Below are 22,931 nucleotides of genomic sequence, written 5' to 3'. Positions count from 1 at the left end.
ATTTTCTCTGAGGATATGTAAAGCCGCATGTCTACGCCTAGAAATCAGAAACAATTGAGCACTTGGAAGCCATCATTAGACACGTTATTGCCAAAATATAGCCTGATTTACTGCGAAGTGTATGTGAAAATTGGACCTTCCGATTATGCCATGTACGCGCCAGCCGCGGTGGCCATATCCCCGAAATAATATTCAAGCATTAATGCCATAAAATGATCTGCCAAATAAAGCAAATTTCATGAAAATTGAAAACATTTTTCTGTTTTATTTCAACATAAAATTCTCCGCCTCTAAAAAAAACACACACACACACACACACACACACACACACACACATATATATATATATATATATATATATATATATATATATATATATATATATATATATATATATATATATATATATATATATATATATATTTTAATCAATAAATTACAACTGAAGTCGCAAATCAAACATCATTTAATGGTAATTAAATGGAAGAGAACATTTCAATCTTTCGGTTTTATGGAAAGTAAACCTTTATAACGATTATTTTCGAAAGCTTGACTATGCTTCGTTTCTGTCACCTCTATTTCGTCTCAACTCCATGGCATGAGAAAAAATTGTCATTGCTCTCAACAGATAGCATGGTCGTCCACATTGGCAATACCCACAAGAAGACAAGGCAGACATGTTTGACTGAAGAACAGAAAAAGTTGTGTGCATGTGTTAAAAGCTATAGGAAAAATATTTTTGTGTGTGGAAAGGAGGTGCGTATATTAATTGATACTCAACACCATGGTATTTATTACTGAATGTATTTGTATGGTATATACCTACTTTCCCTTGAGAAACCTACGCCTTAACGTAGAAAATTCGTACACAATTACTCACATGTACTGGTTAAAAAGTGGGCCGGTAAAGATAAATTATATTCGATTTTCTCAACTCCATGGTTCTCAACTCCATGTCTATCTGAAAACTAAGGAATCCACGGTGTTGAGACAAGTTCACGGAGTTGATAATCCTATAGTGTTGTTATGCTCATGCTCTTCCAAATATTTGTTCTTTCAACATATTGATAGAAATAAAGCTCGTTTATGGTCTAGTGACTAGTACGCACGCATTTGAGTAGAGATGTACTGAAACCTGATCACGCAGACCATCACAACGGCCGTAGGAACCGACACGCTGACCACGTGTCATTCACACTCAAAGGCCGGCTGGTGGGTTCTAGCCCATTTAAGGAGTGTTTCGCGGAAGTTCAGATTTGGGGCTGTCGGGTAGCCGGAGGTAAAACTTCAGTCAAGTCGAGATGGATGGTGTCTGTTTTTAACCTATTGACGTCTCAATCTATAAGTATTATGCGCACCAACAAAAAGCTTCACCAACAAGAAGCAATAAGAAAAATATTTTTGTGCATGGAAAGCAGGTGCGTATATTAATTGATATTGGTTTATTTCCTCTCTTGATTGATTGATATTGGATTATTTCTTCTTAACTAATTTGTAACTTTTTCCAACTCATTATTTGTCACATATGAGTCTCAATAGAAGTTTATTAAAAATTCCGAAAAAATAAATTCGGTACGTACAACTTGGTACGCAGGCGTTTAACAAAAAAAAAAAAAAAAAAAAAAAAAAAAAAAAAAAAAAACCTGTTCATCAAAATCTTTCAATATCAATGAATTTCTTATATTTCTAAATGTTTCTTGTGTAATAGTCTATAAGAAGTAACATAGAAGGGCAATGTATGGACAGTCAATTTAATGACGCGGATCGGGAGGAATTTCTCCTGGCTCACTAAACCTGACGTTCAAAAAGCGTTGGCAGTTGACATTCTGTGTAGATTAGAACAGCCCTTCCCTGTTTCCTCAAGACATTTCCTTCATTGGAGTGGAAACTGTGGGCTACTTAACAAAGAACATCGAATTATCCAAAGAAAACTGAGAAATGAGTGCCTTACACTATCATTTAGTGTTCATTATACAGGGTGTTTCAAAACAACACCGACAACGTTTGGGAGGTGATTCCTAACACCAAGATAAGACAAAAAGTATAGACCAATCTGGGTGCACAAATGCTGCCGAAAACATGAAAAAATGAACTTTAAAAGTCCATAGCATAAAACTATGGGACCTACCGTAGTCGGGTCAAGACTTCACTTAGGAACTAGTATGTGCGCTATCCAAATATCCATGTTTTAGAATCCTGCGGTAGTTCCACAACAACTTTTATAGAAGTAGTTGGTGAGTACTTCAGATTATATGCCCGTAGCCAAACTCCCTCTATAAAAATTGCTTCGTGAGTACCTCAGGATTCTGAAACATATTTTTGGATAGTGCACATATTAGTTCCTAAGTGAAGTCGTGACCCGACTACGGCAGATCTTATAGTTTTGGAGCTATGAACCTTTAAAATTCTTTTTTATGTTTTCAGCAGCCTATAACTCCGAAAGGAAGCATTTGTGCACCCAGGTCGTCTATACTTTTCGTCTTACCTTGGTGTCAGGAATCAGTTCCCAAACGATGTGTGTATTGTTTTGAAACACCTTGTATATATACCAAATATACAAATAGACTTACCAAATGTTGAAAAAGTATTGCACTTTCGACGTGTTGACCTGATCACACAGAGAAGACAGACGGTTTACATAAGCTCAGAAAACAAATGAAGTAGACAATAGACAGGTTTAGTGACTACTTCATTTGTTTCGTAAGCTTATATAAAACATCTATCCTTCCATACGATAGTCAACATATTAAAAGCGCAATAATTTTTCAATACTTGATAACTGTATGTGTATTTCTTTTTTTCTTATTGTACGTCACTTTGGAACCTTCATTAGATATATTTTCATATGTTTGCAGTATTTTCTGGAGTATTTTTGTATAACAAATTATGATACGTGTCATCTAGTTTGTTAGAATTTTATTCAACATAAGGAGAATAATTCTAACTTACAAAAATTATTGGAAAATTATTTCAATTTTTATGTAAATTATAAGATTAATCACTTATAAACCAAAACTTATCACCCAGATGTATCACGTTGCTCAACTCCACAGCAATTTTCAACTCCGTGTTAACTAATCTCAACTCCGTGTCCTATGGTCTCAACTCCGTGGGTGCTGAAAAGTTTATTATTTTTTATTTACTACACCAATAAGGATTCAGCGCTGCTGAACACCTAATTAACATGTACTTAGTAGTAGTAAGTGCATCTGATTTTTTTTTCGAAATAGGCGACCTTCAACGGAACAAAAATTTTCCAAGTGAAAATTTCCCTTTTTCGTGGAATCACCCATATATATATATATAAGGAAATATACTGCTACTTTTTTGAAATATTGTTTCTTGTCAATGGAGATTCATTGTGGGGGTTACCGTTATGCGTATGAATATAATGTACCGATATATGCCACAAAAATTACAGTGCAAAAAACAAATCAATCTGTGTTAGGTGGCAAGTAAAATTATGAACCACATCTAACAGTCAGGGTAAGGCGAAGCTTGAGGACAGTGCGGCAGCTGGGGGACGAGGACGTAATCCAAAGTGTATCTTGTAACCACGTAGTAGTCCGTAAGGAAGTCGTGATGAACTGAATATCATATCAAGGCAATATGTTTAGTCATGATCTGTAACCAAAGAAGCATCCAAAAGCTGTTCGACAGTACAAGCAGAGCAAGGTAGTGTTTCTACCACCTTAGTTCACACGCATACCTCCATTGCTGACACACCTGCTCCCTAAAGACACAACCCACCAGTTTTGCCATATCCTTAGTTGGGTTATCATGCCTTTTTAGTGTTCACTTAGCACAAGCTGGGTGGTGTTTTCTGTGTTGTGGGTGAAGACGCTGTACGTAGAACTCCACGCATCACGGTTAAGCTCTCGTAAAGCGAAATTGCACTTAAGAATACAACTCCACCCATAAGAAATAGCTAGGCTATTTGATAAAGTACCACGAGAGGTGAATGAAGTACATATAACATGAGTTAAGGCGTGTTTCAATAAACTGGGATAGCACAAATTTCATTACTTACACATTCTTCATTTGAATTAACATCAAACATTTCTCCTGTAAATTTTATACACCTATCGTTCCATAAACTAGGCCTATGTCACCATTAAACACCTTTATACCATTATAGTGCTTATTTGGGTACTGCTGTACAACAGTTTGTCATTATAGTAGTAATTTTATAGTTAAAACGAGTGAATATGAAAGAGAATTGTCTAAAAGATATTAATTTGCATCTTACGTCATTTTTGCACGATGGAGGAAACCTGATATGATTGCGGCCTTCCTTTTCCTTAACCTATTTCGAGGATAAATTTTGAGGTAGAGATCTCTCATCCTAGTTGCCTATGTCCTGCGATTGAGATTAATAATAATTGCGGCGGCTAATGTTTAGCACAAAGGGACCAGCAATTGTTTCTAAAAATGTTACAATTTCGGTAATTTCTGTTTACATTAGGTTAGTTAATGTTACATTATATTACTGTAGTGGTCCAGCATAATTTTTCTGAAAAAAAAAAAATGATAAAATTTCGCTTATTTCTACAAATATTAGGTTAGGCTAGATTTGGGTAAGTTATGTTAGATCTATGTACTTGCGTCACCCATTTCTCCTGTAGATTTTATGATTTTTATATGCTGTTAAAGCCTTTGCTAAACATAACCTATTGCGGCCTTTCCGCAGAGTAGGTCCAGAATTTTCAGGCTTAAAAAAGTTAAAATTTTGTAATTTATCAGTGGTAACCTAACACAGGTTGGTTTGTTTTCTGCACTATAGTTCTTATGTCACATCCGAACATATCCGTAATTATATGCAAATCGTAAAAAGAGTTGTAATTTTTCAAAAATTACTTCTGGTCAGTAGCGTACGCAGGAATTTCTTTCGGGAGGGATCCAAACTCAATATGAGGGTATTTTATATTAAAATTTGGCCTATGTTTAGCAGAAGGGGTCCAGCTCTTTTCTCTAAAAATATGTTACAATTTGGTATTTCTGTTCACATTCAGTTAATTTAGGATAGGTTAGGTTATTTTAGGTTAAGTTAGTTTAGTTTAGTTTATGTTATATTAGGGCATTTATTCCGAAGTTGGGCGTCCGCTTTCCCCACGTTTTTATGCTGTTATCTCCTTTGCACACTTTCTGCAATTTGTTGTTAGGTTCATTAATCCGTGCTCTTTACAAACTTTTAAAAGATTTTGCTCGTTGTCAACATATTGCTTCACAAATGTTAAAATGGTTAGTTCATTGCCCTTGTACACTCGCCATGTTGATAACATAAATGCTCGTTTCGGTCGGGTATGGACTTTTGGGTTTCGGGTAAAACAACGATGAATTTCGAAAAAGTACTTATTGAGGCTTAACAACAATTGAAAATGTATTATTATGCAAAATTTGATAGGTACCCCAATGGGGTTCGGGGGTACCATGGGGTACCTAATTTATGAATTTTTAAATATTTTGAAACATATGTCTACGAAATCTTTCAAAGAACGTTACAAATACTAAATAATCGAAAACCACATCTCGCTACACCTCTTCGTTACCGAAATATGGGGGAAATAAACAGTGATACCATAGATGTGTGGGGTTTGCGTACTAGATGGAACAACGTCGAAAAACGAATTACTAATTCCTAATAACAATCTCAAAAGACGTTTAAAAAGGAAACAAACACACAGCTGTGGGGTTTTGGGGTTACCATGGGGTCGCAAACCATCCATTCCTAAACATTGACAAAACATGTCTTAAAACACTTTTAAAGAACATTACAAAGATGTGTTTACCGAAAATCCCAAGTCAGTACACCTAACTGTTACCGAAATATGGGGAAATAAAAAACCGGCACCATAGATTAGTGGGGTTCAGGTGCTTAAAGGTACACTTTTGAAAAACTAATTATAGACGCATAACAATAATATCATGAATATTCATAATCAATAAAAAGAACACATACTAATAGGGTTTATGGGTACCATGGGGTTCGTGACCCCCCACATCTACTTCAGTTTTCATATTTTTTCAGCTAGTTTAACCACTACCCTCAGCTGGATCGAATACCGAAAACTGCATGTTAATATCTTAAAAAGTAACCGAGATTTTAAGATTTGTATTTTTGATGACGTCATAAATATAGAGATTCTTATGGATATGGACTTTTGGGTTTCTACTAGAAGGAGAAGAAATTTCACAAAACTAATATATGTGCATTAATATACAATCTAATAGAAATTCTGCTGTAAAATATGATGGTACCCCTATGGGTTAAGTGAGAACCCCACTATATTTTCTACAAATTCGTTACTTCATTTATTAATTTCTTTCGGTTACCTTAAACAATGCCCTCAGCTGAGTCGAGTACTGAAAACTGCATGTCAATATCTAAAAAAGTAACCGAGATTTTAAGATTTGTAGTTTTGATGACGTCATAAATATAGATTATTATGGATATGGACTTTTGGGTTTCTACTAGAAGGAGGAGAAATTTCACAAAACTTATACATGTGCATTAATATACAATCTAATAGAAATTCTGTTGTAAAATATGATGGTACCCCTATGGGTTAAGTGAGAACCCCACTATATTTTCTACAAATTCGTTACCTCATTTATTAATTTCTTTCGGTTACCTTAAACAATGCCCTTAGCTGAGTCGAGTATTGAAAACTGCATGTCAATATCTAAAAAAGTAACCGAGATTTTAAGATTTGTATTTTTGATGACGTCATAAATATAGATTCTTATGGATATGGACTTCTGGGTTTCTACTAGAAGGAGAAGAAATTTCACAAAACTAATATATGTGCATTAATATACAATCTAATAGAAATTCTGTTGTAAAATATGATGGTACCCCTATGGGTTAAGTGAGAACCCCACTATATTTTCTACAAATTCGTTACTTTATTTATTAATTTCTTTGAGTTACCTTAAACAATGCCCTTAGCTGAGTCGAGTACTGAAAACTGCATGTCAATATCTAAAAAAGTAACCGAGGTTTTAAGATTTGTATTTTTGATGACGTCATAAATATAGATTCTTATGGATATGGACTTCTGGGTTTCTACTAGAAGGAGGAGAAATTTCACAAAACTAATATATATGTGCATTAATATACAATCTAATAGAAATTCTGTTGTAAAATATGATGGTACCCCTATGGGTTAAGTGAGAACCCCACTATATTTTCTACAAATTCGTTATTTTATATATTAATTTCTTTCGGTTACCTTAAACAATACACGCAGCTGAGTCGAGTACTGAAAACTGCATGTCAATATCTAAAAAAGTAACCGAGATTTTAAGATTTGTATTTTTGATGACGTCATAAATATAGATTCTTATGGATATGGACTTTTGGGTTTCTACTAGAAAGAGGAGAAATTTCACAAAACTAATATATGTGCATTAATATACAATCTAATAGAAATTCTGTTGTAAAATATGATGGTACCCTTATGGGTTAAGTGAGAACCCCACTATATTTTCTACAAATTCGTTACCTCATTTATTAATTTCTTTCGGTTACCTTAAACAATACACGCAGCTGAGTCGAGTACTGAAAACTGCATGTCAATATCTAAAAAAGTAACCGAGATTTTAAGATTTGTATTTTTGATGACGTCATAAATATAGATTCTTATGGATATGGACTTCTGGGTTTCTACTAGAAGGAGGAGAAATTTCACAAAACTAATATATATGTGCATTAATATACAATCTAATAGAAATTCTGTTGTAAAATATGATGGTACCCCTATGGGTTAAGTGAGAACCCCACTATATTTTCTACAAATTCGTTATTTTATATATTAATTTCTTTCGGTTACCTTAAACAATACACGCAGCTGAGTCGAGTACTGAAAACTGCATGTCAATATCTAAAAAAGTAACCGAGATTTTAAGATTTGTATTTTTGATGACGTCATAAATATAGATTCTTATGGATATGGACTTCTGGGTTTCTACTAGAAGGAGAAGAAATTTCACAAAACTAATATATGTGCATTAATATACAATCTAATAGAAATTCTGTTGTAAAATATGATGGTACCCCTATGGGTTAAGTGAGAACCCCACTATATTTTCTACAAATTCGTTACCTCATTTATTAATTTCTTTCGGTTACCTTAAACAATGCCCTTAGCTGAGTCGAGTATTGAAAACTGCATGTCAATATCTAAAAAAGTAACCGAGATTTTAAGATTTGTATTTTTGATGACGTCATAAATATAGATTCTTATGGATATGGACTTCTGGGTTTCTACTAGAAGGAGAAGAAATTTCACAAAACTAATATATGTGCATTAATATACAATCTAATAGAAATTCTGTTGTAAAATATGATGGTACCCCTATGGGTTAAGTGAGAACCCCACTATATTTTATAAAAATTCGTTACTTCATTTATTGATTTCTTTCGGTTACCTTAAACAATACACGCAGCTGAGTCGAGTACTGAAAACTGCATGTCAATATCTAAAAAAGTAACCGAGATTTTAAGATTTGTATTTTTGATGACGTCATAAATATAGATTCTTATGGATATGGACTTCTGGGTTTCTACTAGAAGGAGGAGAAATTTCACAAAACTAATATATATGTGCATTAATATACAATCTAATAGAAATTCTGTTGTAAAATATGATGGTACCCCTATGGGTTAAGTGAGAACCCCACTATATTTTCTACAAATTCGTTATTTTATATATTAATTTCTTTCGGTTACCTTAAACAATACACGCAGCTGAGTCGAGTACTGAAAACTGCATGTCAATATCTAAAAAAGTAACCGAGATTTTAAGATTTGTATTTTTGATGACGTCATAAATATAGATTCTTATGGATATGGACTTTTGGGTTTCTACTAGAAAGAGGAGAAATTTCACAAAACTAATATATGTGCATTAATATACAATCTAATAGAAATTCTGTTGTAAAATATGATGGTACCCTTATGGGTTAAGTGAGAATCCCACTATAGTTTTATAAAAAGATTACTTCATTTATTAATTTATTTCGGGTACCTTAAACAGTGCACTCAGTGTGTCTAGCACTGAAAACTGCATATCAATATCTAAGAAAGTAAGTTAAATTGTATGAATTATATATTTTTGATGATGTCATCATTATGGAGAGGCTGATAAATGTTGAATTTTGGCTGTTATGTGGAAGAATGAAATTTCCAGATAAGTAAGAAATATACATGGGTTAAATGAATACAACAATCGAATGTTTTCCCGAAATTCTTATATTTTAAGATTTACTTTAAGGCAATTTTAGGAATACATGGGTTGGTGTACAGGGGGCGAAAACTCCACATGAAGATTAAATAGAGCGACCAAGATATAAATTAATTAACTTTTTGATGACATGTTCAGAACATAAACACATATGAATTTTAAAATATTCTTTGTAGGGAAAAGAAAGTCGAGTGAAGAACTAAATGCCTAATTCAGTTTTAGGGAAGTCCTATGTTCAAGGCAGGCCTGCATCCACGGGGGGCCGGGACCCCCTAAATTTTTGCTGGCCCCCTTAAAATTTTACAGTAGGCTTGCAAAAGAACTATAATATGAGGAACTATCATATGGTTGGATCGCCCCCCACTATCTTCAGCTGCCCCCCCCCCCTAAGTTTTAGGGCTGGCTACGGTTCTAGTACATAATTCTGATTAACATTTGCCCAGACCTATCCAGCTTCTGTATAACTTTAGTTCGTTTAAAGAAAGTGAATATTCTTGTTCATATACTTATAATTGCATTGCAGTTTTGCAGTGGAAATCAAAATCTTTACTCATTACAGTAGGCATTTATTTTATATATCTTTTAGTGGCCGTGTCACACGGTAGTAATATTTTGGTTATTTTTGCTTATTTTTGCCTTAAAAGTACTTTTGGATATCAATATCAAACCAGAGTTACAAATTATAATTTAAAATAAAGTGGGTTTTAAGCTTCGGTCAGTGTCTCTTTTGTTAAAATGAATATCAAAGTACTTGTCGACCTGTACTATGTTTTTAAATATTTCAGTTAGGAGGATCATTGCGATTACTGTAAAAGGTGAGCAACTGTTAAGGGACAAGTTTCTGTGTAAGGAACTTGTCCGCCGGATTGACCTAATGCTCCGCCACTGGATTGGAAACTATGGAAAATAAGAGGCTCAAAGAAGTTAAATATCATCCATTTTGAAAGTTTGGACATGTATGTGTTATCTTTCGCAATTAAAAATGTATGTTTTCAAAGGGTAGTATCTTTCTACTTACTATGAAAATGAATTCAGTACGCGTATCTTTTTATCACTTCGCGATTTAATCAAATCTTTTAAATCTTTTAACCCTAGGTTATAAAGCTTTCGTAATTTTTTCGACGCTTTATAATTTTTTTTGAAAACGGTGGCCCAAATCGAAAATTGTTTCGTACAAAAGTTATTTTGTTTTTCAAGTACTATAGAATGAGGTATGATTCAATATGTGTTCCCATTTGAAAATTTGAAGTTGTCCCCTGGGCCCCCTTGAAGGAGGGTCCTGAGGGACTCCACAAGAACACCATGTGATGTGCCCTATGACATTTTCCTATCTCAGTTTTTGTTTCATCTTTTTATTCTCAGCCATTTCGGATTTATAAGCACTGGATGTTTTATCTGATATAGGACCCACTTTTGCGGCCGTTTAAAAACGGTGGCCAAAATCGAAAATTGTTTCCTACAAAAGTTGTTTCGTTTTTCAAGTTCTATTGAATGAGGTGTGATTCAATACGTGTTCCTATTTGAAAATTTGAAGTTGGCCCCTGAGCCCCCTTGAAGGAGGGCCCTGTGGGTCACCACAACAACACCATGTGATGCGCCCTATGACATTTTCCTATCTCAGTTTTTGTTTCATCTTCCTATTCTCAGCCGTTTCGGATTTATAAGCACTGGACGTTTTATCTGAAACACCATATATGTATATATATATATACTAATTGTTGTATATTTTTAAAATTTAAAAATTATGTAGGATTCAGTTATATGCCTATATTACAAACATATATAATTTGTTTGTTTATCTTCAGAGCGGGGAAAATAAAACAATATTTTTTGTGTGATGTGTATTTCTAGTTCTAGCGTTTTTGCAAATGGCGCGTCGTAAAATTTACGAAGGCTCTGCAATCCAGGATTTTAAAGGCCCAGTCCCTAACAAAATGGATTAATGCATTATTTTCCTCTTTGCAATTTACCCAAGATACCAGGGATGTAAATGAGCGCGCTCATCTGAGCTAGCTCACATGAGCGTGCTCGTTTATCGTAAGTTTTATCATGAGCTAACTCCTTTTGAAAGATGTGAGCGTGAGTTCAGTTTAACTCGAAATGTAGGGGAGTTTGATCGTAAAATCCCGCTCAACGCCACATAGTTTGATTTTCACAAAATAATGTAATTGTCCATTTGTAGGTTTGCTGTTATCCGATCTCTGAGAAGATACTTTGAATACTAATTTGTATTTATATAAATTATGTAGGTTACGGACTTTAGGACTAGAAATAGCTCGAGGCGACTGTAGTCTGAAAGTGCATCTATTTCAAATGACAGTATTAGTTTAGTTGGCGGAATTTATCATATTTTTTTTAATATTTGTCCAAAATTATAACCCGATAGTTATGTATGAACCAAAGACAGAGAAAATATCTTGCCTTGTTTATAGTTGATCAGTTATTTTATTTTTAATCAAATCAACGGAAATAGATATTGTTGTATCCTACAAATTTTGAGGAGAGAATCATCTTATTAAAAATATCATCTAGGTATTTTTTAAAAATCAGTTACTTCTTGAATTTCTCAATGCAATAACAAAACGTAGTAGTCCCAGATTTATGACATTTTAGGTTACGTTTTAGGTTTCCGGGCTGAAGCCTCGCAAATTTTATTTACTATGTTAAAGTAAATGAAATATCTTGCAGAATTTTCACATTTCCAGGACTAAAGTTAGCAAAGACCCCCGAAACAAAATCGTAAATACGCCACTGCGTATCATTGTAAATATTTTTAGTTATTAAATCATCAGAGTGTGTTTTCATTATGTTGAGCATGAATTTGAGCGTAACTTTAAAAAAAAAAAAAACAACAACAACAACGTGAGTAGAGCTCGCTTCTAAAAAGCTTGAGTGTGAATGTGAATTAACTCCCTTTTTACACTCTGAGTTTGAGCTGAGCTAAGCTCGTTTCAAAAGTGAGAGTTTACAACCCTGCAGGATACTATAGACATATCATGAAACTTAGTGAAAAGAAGAAAATAAAACTATCAATACTACCTGCCTCATTGGATCCGTACAAGACTCACGGCCCGTGTTCGATTCTGTGTTGTGTCTAGCTTTTGATTTTTCATTGATCAGGTAGGACACAGAAAAAAAATTAAAATTTTAGTTGGGATTCAATATTCTGTAGTCTTTTTTTTAAGTAATGAGGATGAAATAGGATTCTCGATGTTCTCCACCTTTATTCCTCTGAAGATTACCCACTTCATTTGGAGCTTCCTTGTACAATCTGATGACATGGCGATTGTTTCACATTTGTTTTTCGTACTAAAAGTAGTGTAGAAAATACTCGGAGCTTTAACCCGTTTTGTACTGTTTTTACTGTTTTTTTTTTTTTTTTTATTGTTTAGGATGTCTCAGTGGCACATAACACAATTGTTTTTATATTCATTATACCGTAATGCGCACAGTGTTTGTTTCCTATTTTTTAACTGTGACGGAATCCAAGCTGTAGTAGGGCATGGAAACTTCTATTTTTCGTACCGTGATGTAACCCATGTGGAATAGTAGATCTCTTGCAGTGTTACTTTCACATTTTTCGAGTGTCTCGCGGTGTCTTAGCAGTATTGGAACATGGATACAATTGTGTTACTTTTACTTCTCTTACCACAATGTGAACCATATGCCAAAACAGATTTTGCAGTGCTATTGTCTCATTTTCCGTGTGCTAAGGTATTCCAGCTATAGTGGGATATGTGAGCATTCATCATAATTCTTTTACTGCTTACATTCTGATTTCATTATAATGTGGAACATAGTCTTCAGTTTCCTGTATTTTCCGTAAGAGGACTCCCCAGTTTCTGTGAAAGTCCCATTGCGCACTTCAAATTGGGCCTCAATTGCAGCACCATTGTATTCGTCAGGTACGACTTCCTTTATCTTCTCTTAACCTGACATTGCTATCTCAATTTCTTCTTGCGTTATTGTGTTTCAAACATGGTATGTGGCGATTTTCGGACACCTTTCACTCGCAAACTATACCACTTCACCTTTTTTCATATAATATTTTGTCCTTGTTTTACTTGAAAATCACCTTCCAAGCGTTGTAACGTGTATTTTAAAATGTCCTGTATATATAGGGTGTATCAAAACTACACCAACAGGGGCGTATGCACACGGTGGTCCACAGGATCCGACCCCCCCCCAAAAAAACTTCCTAACTCAACATACACTTTTATATTTTCTTAATAAAACTATACTTGTCTAACATTGAAATGATTAATGTAGCATGAATATTTGATCTTACTCTTCATCCGTACTCTCTCATAAAACAATCTAGTTCTTCATTTTTTTTACAATTACTTATAATTTTTTCTGGTGCAGAATAATATTCGTTCAATACTACGTAAATGTAGTGGCTTGGAACATTGGACCCTTCCCTACAAATTCTGGGGGAGCGCTGGAACACCAACAACGTTTGAGAGTTGATTCATGATACGAGATAAAGACAGAAAGCACAAACTTACCTGGATATAGAAATGCCTCGATTCGGCACTATAACTTGCCGAAAATTTTCCGAAAAATACAAAAGCAGCCTTAACGCAAGAACAAAATGTCGGATTGAAGTTGGGTAAAAAGGAATGTCCATTATGTTTAGTCGTAGATTCCACTTATACACAATTGGAAGTGGTGCAGGGGCGGCACAATAGTGACCCCAAAGAAACTGGAGAAGTATTTTATCAAAAGTTGAACGACGAAAATAAACGCAATACACAAAATGAAGTTGAGTGACCACATACAATATCTCAACGAGTAAAAATTAAGCTAAAAGACGGCAAATTTGAAAGGAAAAGGAGAGATACACGTGTTTGATTGCTCTACTTTGTCTCAGTGCAGAACAAACTCTCGGAAGATCTGTCTTCTCCTTGGACATATCTTTTGAATGTATTATATACTTTAAAAACTATTAAGATATGTATTTTGTTGGAGTTAGCAGGTTGTACTGCACGAACAATCCAGCACTTGAAGTTCCCTCTAGTTCGTTTTTTGTAGAATCTGTCCTTGGTGTATTTATATTCTTGAGTTGATGCACTGTCGAGCTGCCGACTATAGGATATTTTTATCTTCCCTATTACATGTTATCTGACAATCCTTGAAGACTTGTTAACTCTTACTCTTGAAGTACTCCTAGTTGAAGTTTCATAGTCGTATTTCCATCACAACGTCATTCTACTTTTTTACGTTTGCGATGCATTGAATTATGTAAAAGTAAAGTATCAGTGACTTCGTCAGACGAGCTCCCTCACTGATGACGACGCCTGCTCCCTGGACACGTTGTATTGTAATGTATGTCAAAAACTACCCTTTCGTGTATATAAAAAATTGTTGTCTCCCAACTTTCTCTCCACTGCACTTACTTCCCCCCGACCTGCAAGAAATTAATGATTGCGCAGTCAGTTCATTGTATCAATTTCCTCAAAATTAAGAAATAAAAACTTCTTGTGAATGATTTACAGGTTATGAAATTGTTATTCTGATGCGATGAGGCAGTCTGTAGAAATTAGTTTCCTATTGTTGACTACGTAGGTCTTGCAGAATCGATGTTCAAATGTCTACTAAATGGCGCACATTGTAATATCGAATACCCTTATATGAAGGACGTCCAATAATTATCCTCAATTATTAAACATTGGCCTTATCCTATATGATTTGAAGTTATTTGCACTATTTCTTGGCGTATTTCCATTCGCTTACAAAATGATTTTCCCATTTGACTATGAGATTCTTTTTACTACAGTATCCTAGAACAATATTTTCCAGTCCATCCAGCAATAGAAAACTGTCTGAATTATTTAAGTAACCATGATAGGACTAATAATGCGTAAGACTCATGAACAAAATCTGCTTGATGCCTCTCTCTATGCTATTCAGGTAATTTGCATTTTCTTACAACTAATCTAGAGCTGTAGTTCTCATCCTTTTGAACATGGTCCTCTTTCTTGGTAGGCATTCTTCCTTACAAATAATAACAACCGTAATGAAACTATTAGAAACCACCTTAACCAGCAACCATTAAAAATTCGTGAGCCCTGGAGGACCAGTTGAGAATAAGTTACCTAGGAAAACGTATTTCCCTATTAGGACAAAGAAAACTCTACGAATTCCATATTTGTGAGCATCAGTACTTTCTGTACATTATTTCATCACATGTGAGATATACTCGACAAATACATCTCTCATCTTCCTCCAAAGTGGGAAAACAGTGGAGCAACTTCTAGTATCAGATCATAGGTGCTAGTGGATAACAACTATCCCTAAGTTTTGTAAGAGTTTTCCTGTTTTCTTTTTCCTAAGATGATTTTGTGGTTAGGCAAGTAGGATCGATTTATCTATATTGTAGATACATGTTAAATGATTATAATATTTTATTAGGTGATTGGGATAAGTATAATTTAAAAGTCAAACTTAAAGCTCAGAATATTACAACGATGTTAAATTGTGACATGTATGGCACGTGCTGCAATGTAAGGTTGAGAGTATATTTTTCACGCTATATATCAATATGAATTGAAACTGAAAAATACAATTTTTCGTCTAATTTATTATATTTTTTAACTATATAGGAACAATATCGGATCTCATTTTTATCTTGCGTTTTATTTACAGTCTCAGAATGCAGTGCCATGCAGTTTTCAGTATTCGACAAAGCTGAGTGCATTATTTAACGTACCCGAAAGAAATTAATAAATGAAATAATCTTTTTACAGAAACTATAGTGGGGTTCTCACTTAACCCATAAGGGTACCATCATATTTTACTACAGAACATCTACTAGATTGTATATTAATGCACATATATTAGTTTTGTAAATTTCTCCTCCTTATAGTAGAAACCCAAAAGTCCATATCCATAAGAATCTTTAAGACGTCATCAAAAATACAAATCTTAAAATCTCGGTTACTTTTTTAGATATTGATATGCAGTTTTCAGTACTCGACTCAGCTGGATGTATTGTATAAGGTAACCGAAAGAAATTAATAAATGAAGTAATGAATTTTTAGAAAATATAGTGGGGTTCTCACTTAACAAATAGGGGTACCATCATATTTAACTACAGAACGTCTATTAGATTGTATATTAATGCACATATATTAATTTTGTGAAATTTCTCCTCCTTCTAGTAGAAACCCAAAAGTCCATATCCATAAGAATCTATATTTATGACGTCATCAAAAATACAAATCTTAAAATCTCGGTTACTTTTTTAGATATTGACATGCAGTTTTCAGTATTCGACTCAGCTGGATGCATTGTTTAAGGTAACCGAAAGAAATTAATAAATGAAGTAATGAATTTGTAGAAAATATAGTGGGGTTCTCACTTAACCCATAGGGGTACCATAATATTTTACTATAGAACGTCTATTAGATTGTATATTAATGCACATATATTAGTTTTGTGAATTTTCTTCTCCTTCTAGTAGAAACCCAAAAGTTCATATCCATAAGAATCTATATTTATGACGTCATCAAAAATACAAATCTTAAAATCTCGGTTACTTTTTTAGATATTGACATGCAGTTTTCAGTACTCGACTCAGCTGCGTGTATTGTTTAAGGTAACCGAAAGAAATTAATATATAAAATAACGAATTTGTAGAAAATATAGTGGGGTTCTCACTAACCCATAGGGGTACCATCATATTTTACAACAGAATTTCTATTAGATTGTATATTAATGCACATATATTAGTTTTGTGAAATTTCTCCTCCTTCTAGTAGAAACCCAAAAGTCCATATCCGTAAGAATCTATATTAATGACGTCATCAAAAAATACAAATCTTAAAATCTCGGTTACTTTTTTAGATATTGACATGCAGTTTTCAGTACTCGACTCAGCTGCATGTACTGTTTAAGGTAACCGAAAGAAATTAATAAACGAAGTAATGAGTTTGTAGAAAATATAGTGGGGTTCTCACTAACCCATAGGGGTACCATCATATTCTACTACAGAATGTCTATTAGATTGTATATTAATGCACATATATTAGTTTTGTGAAATTTCTTCTCCTTCTAGTAGAAACCCAAAAGTCCATATCCATAAGAATCTATACTTATGACGTCATCAAAAATACAAATCTTAAAATCTTGGTTACTTTTTTAGATATTGACATGCAGTTTTCAGTACCCGACTCAGCTAAGGGCATTGTTTAAGGTAACTCAAAGAAATTAATAAATAAAGTAACGAATTTGTAGAAAATATAGTGGGGTTCTCACTTAACCCATAGGGGTACCATCATATTTTACAGCAGAATTTCTATTAGATTGTATATTAACGCACATATATTAGTTTTGTGAAATTTCTCCTCCTTCTGGTAGAAACCCAAAAGTCCATATCCATAAGAATCTATATTTATGACGTCATCAAAAATACAAATCTTAAAATCTCGGTTACTTTTTTAGATATTGATATGCAGTTTTCAGTACTCGACTCGGCTGGGTGTATTGTTTAAAGTAACTGAAAGAAATTAATAAATAAAAAAACGAATTTGTAGAAAATATAGTGGGGTTCTCACTTAACCCATAGGGGTACAATCATATTTTACTACAGAATTTCTATTAGATTGTATATTAATGCACATATATTAGTTTTGTGAAATTTCTCCTCCTTCTGGTAGAAACCCAAAAGTCCATATCCATAAGAATCTATATTTATGACGTCATCAAAAATACAAATCTTAAAATCTCGGTTACTTTTTTAGATACTGACATGCAGTTTTCAGTACTCGACTCACCTGCGTGTATTGTTTAGGTAACCGAAAGAAATTAATAAATAAAGTAACGAATTTGTAGAAAATATAGTGGGGTTCTCACTTAACCCATAGGGGTACCATCATATTTTACAACAGAATTTCTATTAGATTGTATATTAATGCACATGTATTAGTTTTGTGAAATTTCTCCTCCTTCTAGTAGAAACCCAAAAGTCCATATCCATAAGAATCTATATTTATGACGTCATCAAAACTACAAATCTTAAAATCTCGGTTACTTTTTTAGATATTGACATGCAGTTTTCAGTACTCGACTCAGCTGAGGGCATTGTTTAAGGTAACCGAAAGAAATTAATAAATGAAGTAATGAATTTGTAGAAAATATAGTGGGGTTCTCACTTAACCCACAGGGGTACCATCATATTTTACTACAGAATGTCTATTAGATTGTATATTAATGCACATATATTAGTTTTGTGATATTTCTCTTCCTTTTAGTAGAAACCCAAAAGTCCATATCCATAAGAATCTATATTTATGACGTCATCAAAACTACAAATCTTAAAATCTCGGTTACTTTTTTAGATATTGACATGCAGTTTTCAGTACTCGACTCAGCTGCGTGTATTGTTTAAGGTAACCGAAAGAAATTAATAAATAAAGTAACAAATTTGTAGAAAATATAGTGGGGTTCTCACTTAACCCATAGGGGTACCATCATATTTTACTACAGAATGTCTATTAGATTGTGTATTAATGCACATATATTAGTTTTGTGATATTTCTCCTCCTCCTAGTAGAAACCCAGAAGTCCATATCCATAAAAATCTCCATATTTATGACGTCATCAAAAATACAAATCTTAAAATCTCGGTTACTTTTTAAGATATTAACATGCAGTTTTCGGTATTCGACCCAGCTGAGGGTAGTGGTTAAACTAGCTGAAAAAATATGAAAACTGAAGTAGATGTGGGGGGTCACGAACCCCATGGTACCCATAAACCCCATTAGTATGTGTTGTTATTATTGATTATGAATAATCATGGTATTATTGTTAAGCCTCAATAATTAGTTTTTCAAAAGTGTACTATAAGCACCTGAACCCCACTAATCTATGGTGCCGGTTTTTTATTTCCCCATATTTCGGTAACAGTTAGGTGTACTGACTTGGGATTTTCGGTAAACACATCTTTGTAATGTTCTTTAAAAGTGTTTTAAGACATGTTTTGTCAATGTTTAGAAATGGATGGTTTGCGACCCCATGGTAACCCCAAAACCCCACAGCTGTGTGTGTTTGTTTCCTATTTAAACGTCTTTTGAGATTGTTATTAGGAATTAGTAATTCGTTTTTCAAAGTTGTTCCATCTAGTACGCAAACCCCACACATCTATGGTATCACTGTTTATTTCCCCCATATTTCGGTAACGAAGAGGTGTAGCGAGATGTGGTTTTCGATTATTTAGTATTTGTAACGTTCTTTGAAAGATTTCGTAGACATATGTTTCAAAATATTTAAAAATTCATAAATTAGGTACCCCATGGTACCCCCGAACCCCATTGGGGTACCTATCAAATTTTGCATAATAATACATTTTCAATTGTTGTTAAGCCTCAATAAGTACTTTTTCGAAATTCATCGTTGTTCTACCCGAAACCCAAAAGTCCATACCCGACCCTCGTTTCTTTCCCACAATGCAACTGTTCGGTTACCTTGCGCCAAGTAGTTCCCTCCGCTCGCCGTATAGTCCCATGTTTATAACCGCTCATATATAACACATAAAACAGATTTTTCGAGACTCTTATATATTATCAAGCACACAAACGATCAAGTTATCCATATCTTTCTTGTAAATTTAAAAATTTGGCAGGAAACGGACGCCCAACTTTGGAACTTAACCCTATATTAGTGTAGGGGTCCCGCATAATTGGCCTATGTTTAGCATAAGGGGTCCAGCTCTTTTCTCTAAATAAATGTTACTATTTTGGTAATTTCTGTTCACATTCGGTTAGTTTAGAGTAGGGTTGGTTAGTTTAAGTTAGGTTAGGCTAGTTTAGGTTACGTTAGGTTAGTTTAGTTTATGTTATATTAGTGTAGGAGTCCCGCATAATTTGCCAAAAAATGATAGAATTTCGCTTATTTCTACTAATATTACGTTAGTTTAGGTTAGTTCAGGTTAGCTTACGTTAGTTTATGTTAGGTTAGGTTAGATTTGGTTACGTTATGTTACGTCTAAGTACTTGCATCACTCATTTTTCCTGTAAATTTTGTGTTTTTTACGTGCTTCTGAACCCCTTGTACTAAACATACCCCGCATAATTTTCCAAAAATTGATAGAAATTCGCTTACTTCTACTAATATTAGGTTACTTTAGGTTAGTTCAGGTTAGGTTAGTTTATGTTAGGTTAGATTTGGTTACGTTATGTTACGTCTAAGTACTTGCATCATTCATTTCTCCTGTAATTTTTGTTTTTTACGTGCTTCTGGACTTTTTGTACTAAACATACTCCTAAAATTTTTTAATTGCCCCTAAATTTACGCAAAAGTCGAAAATTCCGGGGGTTCCGGACCCACCCCCTGCGTACGTCCCTGCTTCCGGTGTCCCCTTTGAATTTTATCTATTCTGAAAGGAGTAATGTCACGTCGCCCATCTTCGGGTATCTTTTGGAGAACAAGAAGGAAATTAGTGAAAGGATAAGTTTTCAACAATAATTTCGAGTGGTGTATGAAAAGTGTTCAAATATGATTTGCACGTAAATCTTCACCCATGCTTAAACACACATAAAACATAATTTAAATGACATTGATTCCCTTACCTATTTGCTTCCTATATTATTTTATGAATTAACACTCTTCTCTTTTACACCTTCTTCTTCTTCTTCTTCTTCTTCTTCTTCTTACTTCTAACTTAGAAAACTGACTTCAATATTAGAACTTCATCAATTTACAAATTTAACAACAAAAGTTGAATAGAGATAAAATTAAGAATGAGAGAAACATTTCGAAAGTGGAGAGATAAATTTGACGGATTTCAAGTCATGAAAGTAACTGAAATCACAGGAATAGTTAAAAATAAAATTCAAAAATGTGTGTCGAGTGAAGAAATTATTAATCGTGGAGTGCCACAAGGATCAATTCTAGGATCACTTCTCTTTCTTCTTTATATAAATGATCTTTCTGAAAGTATTAATAGTTCATGTGTGACTTTATATGCAGATGATACAAACATAATAGTTAGTGGAAAAGATGAATGCGAATTAGCTTCAAACTGCCAAACGGCGATGAACCAACTTTCAAGTTGGATGAATAAAAAATGACCTAATTATTAATGTAAATAAAACATGTGCCTTAAATTTTAACAATGGTAAAAGTAATCAAGCCAATGCAATAATAAAAATAAATAATAAAACAGTTAAATATGTAGAAACTGCTACCTTTCTCGGAGTTAAAATACCTAATAATTTCAACTGGGAACCACATATAGAACATGTAAGAAGTAAGCTAAGCAAACTATGTTATGCAATTAGATGTGTAAGAGATAAGATTAATGTAAAAAACAGCTAAGTGTATATATTACTCAAATTTTCATTCTACAATAAAATATGGCTTTATGTTCTGGGGAAATGCGCCTAAAAGTATTGCTATCTTTAGGCTACAGAAGAAAGTAGTAAGAATACTTGCAGGAGTAAAATGGAACACTTCTTGCAGAAATATTTTTAAGGAACTTGGAATAATGACTCTTCCCTCAATGTATTTGTTCGAAATATTAAAAACATAGTAGTGAATTTATTGTTAACAAAGACATTCACAGTTATAACACAAGAAGTAAAGACGACATTCACTTGCATGCACATAGGACAAATATATACAATATCAGTTACGCACAAAGGTACTCTATTACACAATCTACTTCCATCATGTATTAAAAAATCAGGACTCTGTCAATAGCTTTAGATCCAAACTTAAAAGGTACTTGATAGAACATTGCTTTTACTCGGTTGAAGAATATGTAGAAAATAATTCGTATACGTAAAATTAAATGTATAGTAAGTAAATTAGTGAAACCATAAGAATCTATATGTAATAATAGTATGTATGTTTATGTATACTGGTATATATATAAATTACATGTCCAATTTCGTTGTATGACGATGAACGGATGCCGAAGTTTATCTAAGTGGCAACACAAACAAATAGTGACATGGACTCGTTCAAGATCCAAAAACATTGTGTACAGTTATATGCGTTAAGAGAAAGATAACCAAATGTTAGAAACCCAGGGTACTAAGACAATCAGAAGTATTCTTCCCCATTCGAAAACTAAATTGATATTGGGAAAGAATATTATGATGCTTCACATACCATTGAAGACGATTTCTTTTAGCAAATGCTCAAATGTTATTAAAAAGAAGGAAGAAAGGGAAATAGATCAAAAATGATTTACTACCCCTGGTCAGGCCCGTATTTAGGTAAGTGCTATTCTGTGCCCGAGCACAGGGCAACAAAGTTTAGAGGGCGGCAAAATTTTGGAATTCTTTTTAAGATTTACAATAAAGTGATATTTAATAGTAGCAATCTGCAGAGTCCCGCGCCAGCGTAAGAAAATAGGTCTATGTTAATGTGTTTAATTCGCTCTAATTACAGTAGTTACTAATTAGCTAACTTATCTGATTATTTTAAAAAGTCACCCTCTCCCCTCTAGGGATGAGGATGAACTTGAATATCATCAAAGCTGTTACCGTTAAACTCAGTGATCTCGAAGACTGTGAATTCAACACTAATATCTGTCGTTTTCGATTACTTTCAATTTCTCGCCCCCCCCCCCATTCTGGGGAGTGGAGTATGACCTTGAAGTTGAATTGGATTAAAACTGACACTATTCATTTTAACGACCCCAAAAACTATGAATTCAACTGTAATATTGGTCGTTTT

General features: G+C 33.8%; 1 protein-coding gene across 5 annotated transcripts in view; it reads right to left on the bottom strand.

The window, feature by feature from the left end:
• Positions 1–21,102, bottom strand: part of LOC145695108 (uncharacterized) — a 78,482-nt gene extending 57,380 nt beyond the window's left edge. For 4 of the 5 annotated variants that reach the window (XM_081772010.1, XM_081772012.1, XM_081772014.1 and 1 more), the window contains exon 1: positions 20,816–21,040. The gene's annotated coding sequence lies outside the window, so the exon portion shown is untranslated. Of the gene's footprint in view, positions 1–20,815 lie in introns of all 5 variants that reach the window. The other variant, XM_081772009.1, reaches the window with a different exon arrangement.
• Positions 21,103–22,931: the final 1,829 nt, after the last annotated feature.

Source organism: Thermobia domestica, chromosome 9, assembly GCF_964235325.1.
Source record: "Thermobia domestica chromosome 9, izTheDome1.hap1.1, whole genome shotgun sequence".
Taxonomy (NCBI): domain Eukaryota; kingdom Metazoa; phylum Arthropoda; class Insecta; order Zygentoma; family Lepismatidae; genus Thermobia; species Thermobia domestica.
This window is presented reverse-complemented; position numbering and strand designations above follow the sequence as displayed.